Here is a 12,619-nt window from a genome sequence, read left to right on the forward strand (position 1 = left end):
CAGTCCTTTTTGCCTCTTGTCAATTCTACTATCAATACATCAATGAAAGGAATTTTCCTTCTACCAGACTGTTAGAATTGTAGCCTATTCCATTTATCTTATCATCTTTTCTTAGGTTGAATTCCACAACAGCTATCTTTATTTTACTTCAATTCAAGATTCTATAGGTGTTTTATTATTATGGGTGCTGTATTTTACAAAGAACCCTGGAGTAATTTCTAATTACAATTGTAACATTAAGTTGGACAATTCAGTCACCAAAGTTGAAAGGAACCAGAGTTCATTTTGGATAGTGGTTCCCAATCTTTTTATCATGACACAAACAGAAGATAGTATTTGTCTATCTAACTGGGACAAACAGGTAAGGCTGTTTGCAGCCAGAGGCAACTTTTCTGGAAGTTCAGCCACCCAATGTCGTGTCTTGTCACTATAAGGCTTAAGGAATCAATATCTTATTGCTTACCTATAGTCCATTTGTAGAGAACCAGTGCGCCAAACACAACATGCCAATTGGGAGATTCTAAAACTTTCTTTTTTTAATTGTCTTTTCATATTGAAGATAAATATCTTGTATGAAGTCTTTTCAAGTAAATTTCCATTGTCTGCTTGAAAACTTTCAGTGCTGCAAAACTCACTGCCTCTCAAGAAAGGAAGTCTATTCAATCATTGCCTAAATCTGATAGTTATGCAGTTCTACTTTTATCAAAGTAAATTTTGCCTCTCAAAGCAGAACACATTCCTTTAGGTGGGATTTGGTCAGAGCAAATTTAAGAAGAATTTTTGCAACTTCCTCCCCCTCTACTATATTTTTATTAATTAAGACTGAGATTTTTTATTAAATTTATTGGGGTGACATTGGTTTACAAAACCATAACTGTTTCAAGTACATAATTCAACAAAACATCATTTGAATACTGCATCGTGTGCCCATCACCCCAAGCAAAGTCTCTTTTCATCACCATTTCCCCCCACTTTGTTTATCTCCACCTACTCTCCACCCCAAAAAACACACACACACATTATATATATTGTATGTATAAAATATACACACACATTTACACAGACAACAGTGTGGCAATAGCCAGAAGACTGAGATTTTACTTTATTTTTTAGTAATTACACATTGTTAACTCATAGGCTGTGAATTAGTCCCCTAAATCTCTTTTTACATGTGGAGCTCTTAAGCCAAGTCTCCTTCTTCCTGTGTGTTTGAAGAATATTTCCATTAATCACGATCACATTTAATTTTTAAAAAATTAAGTCTATTTCACCTCTCTTCATCCCTAAGTCATCAGCAAAAATATTGAACTGGCTTTTGGTTTAATCATTCAATTAGTTGTGAACCCATCTAATTTTGTTGTCACCCTTCTATTGTTTTCATAAGTATATCATATGAAACTTGCTCAAATTCCTACATTGTTCAATCCAGATACACTATGTATACAGGAAGGAAGTATAACATGTCTTTAAATAGACATGAAATTATAAGTTGGAAATTTAGCTGTCACTTGTCAATAAGAACACAAGAATAATTTATGTGGGTATGTGTCTGGCTTACTTGAGGAGAAAGGCTACGAAGGAAACCAGAAATACGTCTCTGCACAGAAAGAGGAAAATGTGGAGGGTCATGGAATGGGAAGATAGATGTATCAGAATAACTGAGAGTGACTTGCACACAGCTTAAAGATATGCAAGTGACTCTGAAGGTAAGAAGTAGTTGAGGACCACCATGGTGGCAGGGCCAAGATTTTAGGGGTTAGGAGACACACTGCAAAGATGGTGATCCCTAAACAGGAATATTTTCCACAGCTTTGGTCATTATGAGTGAAACAAAGGACATCCAAAAGACTATGAATTAGGCAGTGTGGGAAAGGTGTGGCTGTCCAGCTATATCTGCCAGCTACAGACAATGTTGCTATGGATTGTTTTCTGTTAATTGAGCTTCTTAATGTAACACTGTGCCAAAGGTATAAAATATGCAATATATGATGTTAGGGGGAAAAGAAAGCTGCTTGCCTCAGTACAACAGATATTTCTAACTACCATATACTAAAATAGAGTATTCATAGTGGTAACTTAATTTAGGCCTTTTGTTCTATCAACAATCATCATGGAGTTTTCGGTAGGAAATTAAAATATTCTGCCAAAACTGTTGGTAATACATGTTAGTTTCTGTGATCATCACTTTTTTTTCTTCTCATCAGTAATCCCTGTTTGGTAATTAGTTCTAAAGTCCTGACTAAACTTTACATTGAGATCACATTTTATAAGCTCTTAAATTTCCCTTTATTCTTTTGAAACTAAGTATTATATTTTTCAGACTCTATTTTAATACTTTATATTTTTAAAGCAGTTTTACATTCACAACAAAATTGAACAGAAAGTACAGAGAATTTCTATATATTACTTGTCCCTGCACATCCAGAGCTTCCCCCATTATCAACATCCCCCACCAGAATGGTATGTCACAATGACACATCATTATCACATTATAGTTTACATTAGGATTCTCTCTTGGGCTGATCATTCTACGGGTTTGAACAAATGTATAAGGGCATGTATCCACCATTATAGCATTACACAGAATAGTTTCACTACCCTAAAAATCTGTGCTCTGCCTCTTTCTTCCCTCCTGCCCTGAAAATCTCTGACAACTACTGATTTTTTCTCTTGTCTCCATAATTTGCTTTTTTGAAGAATGTCATAAAGTAGGACTTGTATAATATATAGCCTTTACAGATTGTCTTCGTTCACTTTGTAATAGGCATGTTAGGTTCCTCCATGACTTTTCATGGTTTGATAATGCATCCTTTTTTAGTACTAATAATATTTCATTGTCTGAGTGTGCCAGTTCATTTATACATCCATGCACTGAAGAACACCTTGATTACTTCCAAATTTTTGAAATGATGAATAAAGGTGTTACAAACATTCATTTATAAGTTTCTAAGTTTCTTTTTTTCTTGTGCAATTATTTTATTTTTTATTTAATCTTTATTGTAATTTCCATTACTATTTAGTACCCCTAAAGCACCCTCCCCCACCAGCAATCACTACACTGTTGTCCATGTCCATGAGTACTTTCCCTTTTTTGTTAAATCCCTCCGCCCCTAATCTCCCTGTCCCACTAGCTGTCATCTGTTCTCCATCTATGAGTCTGTCTCTGTTTTGCTTGTTAGTTCATTTTGTTCATTAGATTCCACATACAAGTGAAATCATAAAGCAATTGTCTTTCTCTGACTGGCTTATTTCACATAGTATAATGTTCTTCAGGTGCATCCATACTCTTGCAAAGGAAAAAATTTTCTTCTTTTTTATGGCTGAGTAGTATTCCATTCTGTAAATGTCCCATAGTTGTTTTATTCACTCATCTATTGATGGACACTTGGGCTGCTCCCGTATCTTGCACATTGTAAATAATGCTGCAATGAACATAGGGGTGCTTATGTTCTTTTGAATTAGTGTTTTGGGTTTCTTTGTATATATTCCCAGAAGTGGGATAGCTGGGTCAAAAGGCAGATCCATTTTTAATTTTTTGAGGTATCTCCATATTGTTTTCCACAGTGGATGCACCAATCTGCATTCCCACCAACAGTGCAAATGGGTTCCCCCTTCTCCACATCCTGACCAGCACTTGTTGTTTGTTGATGTCTTAATAGCCATTCTCACAGGTATGAGATGGTATCTCATTGTGGTTTTAATTTGCATTTCTCTGATGATTAGTGACATTTAACATCTTTTCATATGTCTATAGGTCACCTGTGTGTCCTCTTTGGAGAAGTGCCTATTCAAGTCCTTGGCCCATTTTAAAAAGGGGTTGTTTGTGGTTTTGGTGTTGAGTTTTGTAAGTACTTTATAAATTTTGGGTATTAACCCCTTATCAGATGTATCAGTGAATACGTTCTCCCATTCTGTGGATTGTCTTTTTACTTTGTTGATGATTTCCTTTGCTATGCAGAAACTTTTTAGTTTGATTTAGTCTCATTTGTTTATTTTTTTCTTTTGTTTCCTTTGCCTGGAGAGATATATCTGATAAAAAAAATTGCTATGAGCAATGTCTGAGATTTTGCTGCTGATGTTTTCTTTTACAATTTTATGGTTTTGGGTCTAACATTTAAGTCTTTGATCCATTTCGAATTTATTCTTGTGTGTAGTGTAAGAAGGTGATCTAGTTTCATTTTCTGCATGTGTCTGTCCAATGTTTCCAACACCATTTATTGAATAAACTACCTTTAACTTATTGTATGTGTGCTTCCTCTGTGGAATATTAATTGACTATAAAGCTGTGTGTTTATTTCTGGGCTCTCTGCTCAGTGCCATTGATCTATGTGTCTGTTTTTGTGTCAGAACCATGCTGTTTTGATTACTATAGCCTTATAGTATAGTTTCATATTGTTATGACGGAAACTTCCAGAAACTTTGTTCTTCTCACTGACACAGTAAAGAATTACAGATCAGTGAGCCTACTGGTGTGCAAGCAAAGTTTATTAATGCTAAGTTCTCATGGGAAAGCAAGAGTGTCTAGAGCAGGGTTGGAAAAACCAGGGTGGCCAGAGGCCCCTATGTGGCAAAAAGAGCCAAGAGGATGAAAAGAAGAATCGTTTTTTCTGAGGACTTACATAATTGGTGGGATGGGGGTGAAGACGTTACATATTGATTGACAGGTAAAGGTGGTACCAGCTTTCCCCCTGGGGAGATGTGACTGCACAAACATAGGTAGTTATGGAGGTCTGTTGGCCCAAATAACTTACTTGCTCCAGACTCTATTTGTTCATTTTATATACATGATGGTAGACACACAGTTAACTAAAATTGTTTTATGGGTTTTTCCTTGGGCATTGTAGTCCCCCTCCCCTTCTCCCTTCCAGGCCTAGGGATGAATACAAAGTCTCAAGGTTTTCCTTTTCCCAGCTAATGGAGATGATACACACAGACTTTCAAGGACTTGACCCCTCCTACACTACCATGGTTGTTGTTTGGAATGCCTGGCAGCCTTATCGGACTAGGCTCAGGATTACTGGATCAACATATGAGCTTTTGGTTTTAGTCTCCTGTATCAAGTTCTTTGTTACATTGGTGAGGGCCCTGCCTTTATTTCCCCTCAGTGGCCCATTACACCAATATTAGGTAGAGTGATTCCTCTAATGTTCTTTCTCAGGATTGCTGTTGCTACGTGGGGCTTTCTGTTGTTCTATATAAATTTTTGAAGTATTTGTTCTAGTTCTGTGAAATATGTCATTGGAATCCTGATAGGAATTGCACTGAATCTATAGATTGTTTTGGGTAGTATGGACATTTTAATGTCTTCCTATCTGTGAACACAGTATGCGCTTCCAGTTATTTGTATCTTCTTCAATTTCTTTCTTCAGTGACTTATAATTTTCCATGCACAGATCTTTTGCATTCTTGGTTAGGTTTATTCCCAGGTATTTTATTCATTTTGTAGTGATTGTAAATGGGCTTGTTTTCTTAATTTCCCTTTCTGTTAGTTTGTTATTAGCATATAGAAACACAACTGATATCTGGATATTGATTCTTTATCCTGATACTTAGCTGAATTCATTTATCAGTTCTAGTAGTTACTTGGTGGAATCTTTGGGGTTCTCTCTATATAGTATCATGTAATCTGCAAGGAAAGACAGTTTTACTTCTTCCTTTCCAATTTGGATGCCTTTTATTTCTCCTTCTTGTTTGATTGCTGTGGCTAGGACTTCCAGTACTATGTTGAAAAAGAGAGATGAAAGCGGACATCCTGTCTTGTTCCCATTCTCAAGGGGGACACATAATTTTTGCACATTAAGTATGGTGCTGGCAGTGGGCTTGTCATATATGGTCTTTATTATATTTAGGTATGTTCCCTCTAATCGCACTTTGCTGAGAGTTTTTATCATAAATGGGTGCTGGATTTTACCAAATGCTTTTTCTTTATCCACTGATATGATCATGTGGTTTTTATCCTTCCCTTTGTATTTGTGGTAAATCTCATTCATTGATTTACAAATGTTGTACCAACCTTGCATTCCCAGAATAATCCCAATTTGATCGTGGTGTATGATCTTTTTGATGCATTGCTGTATTTAGTTTGTTAATATTTTGTTGAGGATTTTAGCATCTATGTTCATCAAGGATATTGGCCTATAATTTTTTTTATTTTGTAATGTCTTTATCTGGTTTTAGAATTAGAATAATGCAGGTCTTATAAAATGAGTTTGGGAGACTTCTCTCCTCTTGAATTTTATGAAATAGCTTGAGAAGGAGAGGTTCTAGTTCTCAGAATGTTTGGTAAAATTCACCTGTGAAGACATCTGTTCCAAGGCTTCTTTGTTTGTTGGGAATCTTATGATTACTACTTAAATTTCACTAAGTGTAAACTGTCTATTCAGATTCTCTGATTCTTAGTTTTTGAAGATTGTATGTTTTCAGAACTTATCCATTTCATCCACATTGTCCAAATTGTTGGCATACAGTTTTTCATATTAGTTTCTTACAATCTTTTGTATTTCTTTCTTTGGTGTCAATTTTTATTTCTCCTCTTTCATTTCTTTTTTAAAAAGATTTTATTTATTTATTTTGTAGAGAGGGAAAGGGAGGGAAACATCAATGTGTGGTTGCATCTTGTGTTCCCCCTATGGGGGACCTGGCCGACAACCCAGGCGTGTGCCCTAGACTGGGAATCAAACTGGCAACCCTTTGGTTCGCAGGCAGGTACTCAGTCCACTAAATCACACCAACTAGGGCTCTTCTTTCATTTCTGATTTTACATATTTCGGTACTCTCTTTTTTTCTTGATGAGTCTGGTTGAAGTGTGTCTATCTTGTTTATCTTTCCATAGAACCAGCTCTTGTATTCATGGACCTTTTGGATCATGTTTTTAGATTATATTCCATTTATTTTTGGGCTATATGTTGTTCCTTTTCAAGTTCCTCTAAGTGTGAAGATAGATTGTTTATTTGAGCTTTTCAAAAAATTTTTTATTATTATTTATTAAGATAGGCCTGTAATGCTATGACTTTCCCTCTTAGGGTTGCTTTCCCAGTGTCCCACAGATTTTGGATTGTTGGGTCCTCATTATCATTTGCTTCAAGGTATCTTTTGATTTCTTCTTTGATCTCGTTGTTGACCCATCCATTGTTCAATAACATATTATTTAGCTTCCATGTCTTTGCATGGTGTTCAGTGTTCTTCTTTTGATTGATTTCTAGTTTCATAGCATTGTGATCAGAGAAGATGCTTGATATGATTTCAATCCTTTTAAATCAATGAGACTTGTTTTGTGTCCTAACATGTGATCTTTCCTAAAAAATATTCCATGTGTACTTGAAAAGTATATTATGATGTTTTGAGATGAAATGATCTGAAGATATCAATTAAATCCATTTGATCTAGTGTGTTTTTTAAGGTCTCTTTCTCCTTGTTGATTTTCTGTCTGGTCTCTTGAAATCAATGGGTGTTAAAATCTCCAGCTATGACTGTATTTTTGTGAATCTTTCCCTTATGTCCATCAAGATTTGCTTTACATACTGAGGTGCTCCTATGTTATACACATAATTTTCTTTTATTTTTTATTTTTAAATCATGTTTAGTCTATTACAATTGTCTCAATTTTCACCCCTTTGCCTTCCCCACCAATCCCACCCTATCCCCCCCTCCCACAGTCAATTCCCACTCTGTTGTCCATGTCCATGGGTAATTCATACATGTTCTTTGTCTAGTACCTTCCCTTTCTTTTCACATTTGTCCTCCTTCCCCTTCCCCTCTGGTCACTTTCATTCTGCTCCATGTTCCCTTCCCTGTGGTTTATTTTGTTTGTTAGTTTACTTTGTAGAACTCCACTTATAGGTTAGATCATATGGTATTAGTCTTTCACCAACTGGCTTATTTCACTCAGCATAATATTCTCCAGTTCCATCCATGTTGTCACAAAACAAAGAAGTTCCTTCCTTCTTTCTTTTTTTTTAATGCAGATTGATTTTATTTATGTTTTAAATGTCAAGATCCATTATAAAATATTAAAAAATTTAAATCCATTATAAAGTCTCAGCAACTAAAACAACATGACACCAGCAGGGAAATAATCAAGTAAATCAATGAAATAAAATGAGCATTGTAGAAAGAAATGTATGTATCTGTCTAACAATGTAATATATGATTAAAATGATATTTCAAATCAATGGGGAAAATAAAGATTCAACAAATGAGGTGCATGGACCGCTATTACTTTAAATAAAACAAATATAGAGCCCTATTGTACACATTATACAAAAATATTCAGGTGAGATAAAAATCAATATGTAAAATCTAAGGAGTTTTAGGAGAAAATATAAAATAATATTTTTCTTACCCTGAAGTAACATATTCAAACCCAGGAGATATAAAGTAAGATATGGAAAATATGATCATATTAGACATTTAAGACAATATAGTACTATACATATAAGAAAGTTAAAGGATAAGTAATAGAATAAGAAAGTATTTGCAACACATCTGAAAAAGGGTTAATAGTTTTTTTCTTTTATTTTTTTTAAGGAAAAATTTCTACAAACCTTTAATCAAAAAATGGATAAAGAATACCAAAAAGTCATTTAAAGCTTTTTAAAAATAAGAGAAATAAGCAAGAAATCTACAAAAACAAGTTTAGTTTCAACCAGTAATAAAGTAACATTTAAAATAACACATCATTGTCACAATCACATTAAGTATTAAAAATATTGGTAATATCAAGTATTGGTGACTGTGAATGGAACTGAGTATTCATAGATTCTTTTTCTTCATCTTCTTAAAGCAGTCCCTTTAGCATATTCAGCAGTGCTGGTTTGGAGGAGGTGTATTCCTTCAGCCTTCTTTTGTTTGGGAAACTCCTTATTTCGCCTTCCATTTTAATGGAGAGCCTTGCTGGGTAGAGCAGTCTTGGTTGCAGGCCTTTGCTTTTCATGACTTGGAATATTTCTTGCCATTCCCTCTGGCTTGCAGTATTTCTGCTGAGAAGTCAGATGCTAGCCGTATTGGGGCTCCCTTATATGTTACTACCTCTATCTCCCTTGCTTGCTTTAGGATTCTGTGTTTGTTTTCAATATTTGCCATTTTAATGATGGTGTGTCCTGGAGTGGGCCTCATTGGGTTCCTCTTGAATGGAACCCTCTGTGCTTCCTGGACTTGTGTGACTTTTTCTCTCCTCCAATTAGGGAAGTTTTCCATCATGACTTTTTCAAACAGGTTCTCTATCTCTTCCTCATCCTCTTCTCCTTCTGTTATCCCTATTATCCGGATATTATTATGTTTCAGGTTGTCCTGCATTTCCCTCAATGCCTCTTCATTCTTTTTGAGTCTTTTTTTCTTCATTTTCTTTCTCTTTCTGGGAGCTTTTTTCTACCTTGTCCTCCAGCTCATTGATTCAGTCCTCAGCTTCATCTAGCCTGCTTCTGATTCCTTCTACGGTGTTCTTCAGTTCAGAAATTGTATTCTTCATTTCCTTTGGTCTCTTATTGATAGTTTCTATGTCCTTTTTCACGCTGATATAGTTTGCAGTAAGTTCCTCGTAGTTGCCCTGTAGTTTTTTGTAATTCTCTCTGAGCTCAATGAGCTCATTGAGCTTCCTTAGAACCGTTGTTTGGAACTCAGTATCTGATAATTTACTTGCCTCTATTTCATTTAGCTCTCCTTCTGGGGATTCCTCCTTTCCCTTCAACTGGGGAGTGTTTCTTTGTCTTCGCATTATTTGTGAGACTCTTCTCTTTTGCTTCTGATTCTTAAGTTGATCTGTCTTGATTTCCTGACTTTGTGGTGTGAACTTCTATGGTTGGACACAGCTGTTTTTATTTTCAGGAGCTGCCTTTGATGCTGTCAGATGTCGTCTCTGTCTGACCTTAGGCACTTAGTTCGAGACTTCCAGGAATCTACTGTTTGTGGCTTTCTCCTTCAGTTGTTAATCTGTTAACAGCTGAAAGGATTCACTGTGCACTCAACAGGGTGCGTTAGACAGCTCAGGTCTGGGTGGAGTCTCTTCTGGGGGCAAGGTTGTTGGGTTCTGTCACGCTGCTGCATATGGGGGAGGAGTCTGCACTGGGATCCCGCCGGCTACTCTCTCCATTCTCTCACCAAAGCCACAGTTCCCAGTCTCTCCTCAAGTGTTGCCAGCCCTCTCTGCGCCTCCTTTAACCAGGGATCTACTGTCTGTGGCTGCTATTCTGCACTGAGCTGGCAGCTTAGACAACAAAGGGCGGGGTGGAATCCCACCTCGGGGTGGGGCTATCCTGTCCTTTGATGCTGGTGCCTCTCAGGAGCAGTGGTCTCTGCCTCAGCAAGATGGCTGCTGCTGCATTGAGGATGAGTCAGCACTGAGATCCCCCCGGCTACTCTCTCAGTTCTATCCCCAAAGCCTCCTTTCCCAGTGTCTCCTCAGGCATCTCCAGCCCACTCTGCCCCACCTTTGCCAGAGAACAGGGTAAGTGGCTGGAAATACAAATTTATGTGTTGGCCCTTTAAACAGTTCTTAGTGTCTCCAGACTCCTGTCTCTGGCAGAGAGCAACCCTGCTGCTTTTAACAGCTGGCTGTGTTCTGTGTACTTTTTGGGCTCTGGTGCTGTCGGCCAGAGATCCCTGTTTTTTTTGTTTTTTGTCTCAGGGGGATCCAACTGGCCATTTCAATGTCCTTCTGGTGCTGTTCGCCTTGGGCGCCCCGCCCACCTTCTCAGGTCTGTACCGCACTCCTTACCAGTTAGATTACGCTAAAGCCAATTCTTCTGTCTCTGAAGTTACAAGGCTCCTCTGTTGCTATTGTTCAGTTGTTTGTTCCAGGCGATTTCTCCCCAATTTAGTTGTAATTCCAGATTGTTCCTGGAAGGAGGTCAGTGTGACTCTATTCACTCCTCCGCCATCTTGATTCTCTTTGTTTCTTTCTGCTGCATAGTAATCCATTGTATAAATGTACCATAGTTTTTTGATCCACTTATTTACTGATGAGCACTTAGGTTGCTTCCAGCACTTCGCTATTGTAAATTGTGCTACTATGAACATTGGGGTGCATAGGTTCTTTTGAATTGGTGTTTTGGGGTTCTTATGGTATAGTCCCAGCAGTTTCTTAAGCTCTCATTTTTTAAAAATCTTTTTGCTGCTCTATTTGGGTGTTTTTCCTGCCTGTCTTCCAAATCGGTGATTTGATTCTTGGCTTCATTTAACCTGCTGTTTATTGCTTCAGTGTATTATTTATTTGGGATAATTCGTTGTTTATTACTGAGTGGTCCTTTTTTTGTGGTTTCTTTGTCTTTTTTCATGCTATTAAGTATCTTTGTCATGACTCTAAACTCGATTTCTGGTAAATTGCCTGTCTCTATTTCATTTAGTTCTTCTGGAGAATTATCTTGTTCTTTTATTTGAGGTGTGTTTCTTTTGCTTTCCATTTTGCTTCCTCTTTGTGTTTGTTTGTATGTATTAGGTAGATCTGCAAAGACTCTGGTGTAGACTTATGTCAGACAGTGACTGTGACTGGCCCTGGGCAATCTGTTTGGAGCTATCAGTGATCCACAGCATGTAACTCCCTCTGCTGGGCCTGGGTGTGTGCAGTAAGAACCAGGCTGTGTGTATGCCTGGGAAACATATATACTAAAATTGGAATGATACAGAGAAGATTAGCATGGCCCCTGTGCAAGGATGACGTGCAAATTCATGAAGCATTCCATATTTTTTGCTCTATCTCTTGGTAAATATGACATCATCTGCATGGAGGCTCTGATTCATGAGATCTATACTGTTGAAAAACACTTCAGAGAAGCAAACCACTTCCTGTTTCCCTTCAAATTATCTTTTCCATGAGGTGGAATGAAGAAAAAGGCCACCCATTTTGTAGAAAGTGGAGATGCTGGGAACATGGGGGACCAGATCAACAGGTTTATTAGAATGATGACCTAAGGTATCTATCATGGTTATTTTTGTAATCTGGTCGGTTAATAAACAGTAACTGCTTTAAAATTGAAAAAAAAAGAGCCAGGCTGTGCACCAAGGCCATATTTTACCTGCACTGTGACTGGTTGAGGGTCAGCTAAAGTCTCAAGGATCCCAGGGATCTGCCCTTGCCATTAGACTTAATCACTGAAATAGCCTGCAGCTGTATTCAGCAGCCTGGTTTAAACTTTATAGGGTGTGGTGAGAGGGATTCCTGCAGGCGGAGTTATTGCTTCTCCTCAGGCTGATGTCATTTGAAGAGGAGTGCTCTGCCCAAGAAAGATGACTTCTGCAATATTGGGAATGACTTCACACAGGGATGCTCGCAGCTGATCATTCAGTTCTTTCCCTAGAGCCACTAACTCCAGACTCTCCTCACACATCTCTAGTCCACTCTACCCTCCTTCTGCTGGAGCCCAGGGAAAGTGGCTGCAAATGGAATTTTGTTCATTGACCTTTTAAGAGGTGCTCTGCATGTCTAGCTGTCTCTCCCTGACAGATAGAAATCCCACAGCTTTTCACATCTGGATGTTATTTGAGTTCCTTTCCCAGTTCTGGTGCTCGAGGCTTGGGAGCTCAGTTTGGGGTTTAGACCCCACACTTTTCAGGTGGTACCTTCCCTGGATATTGAAATATCCTTCTGGAACTTCAGCTGCCACCATGGGAGCCCAGCCAACCCTCT

The 12,619-nt window shown here is 37.7% G+C and overlaps 1 non-coding gene across 1 annotated transcript; it reads left to right on the forward strand.

The window, feature by feature from the left end:
- The first annotated feature begins 11,574 nt into the window (after window positions 1–11,574).
- LOC129069589 (U6 spliceosomal RNA) lies at window positions 11,575–11,681 on the forward strand. Its single transcript, XR_008529045.1, has one exon. It is a non-coding gene; the product is annotated as a U6 spliceosomal RNA (small nuclear RNA).
- The last annotated feature ends 938 nt before the right edge of the window (window positions 11,682–12,619 follow it).

Source organism: Pteronotus mesoamericanus, unplaced genomic scaffold (genome assembly GCF_021234165.1).
Source record: "Pteronotus mesoamericanus isolate MK-2021 breed Mesoamerican mustached bat unplaced genomic scaffold, CSHL_Meso_final contig_226, whole genome shotgun sequence".
In the NCBI taxonomy this organism is placed as follows: Eukaryota; Metazoa; Chordata; class Mammalia; order Chiroptera; family Mormoopidae; genus Pteronotus; species Pteronotus mesoamericanus.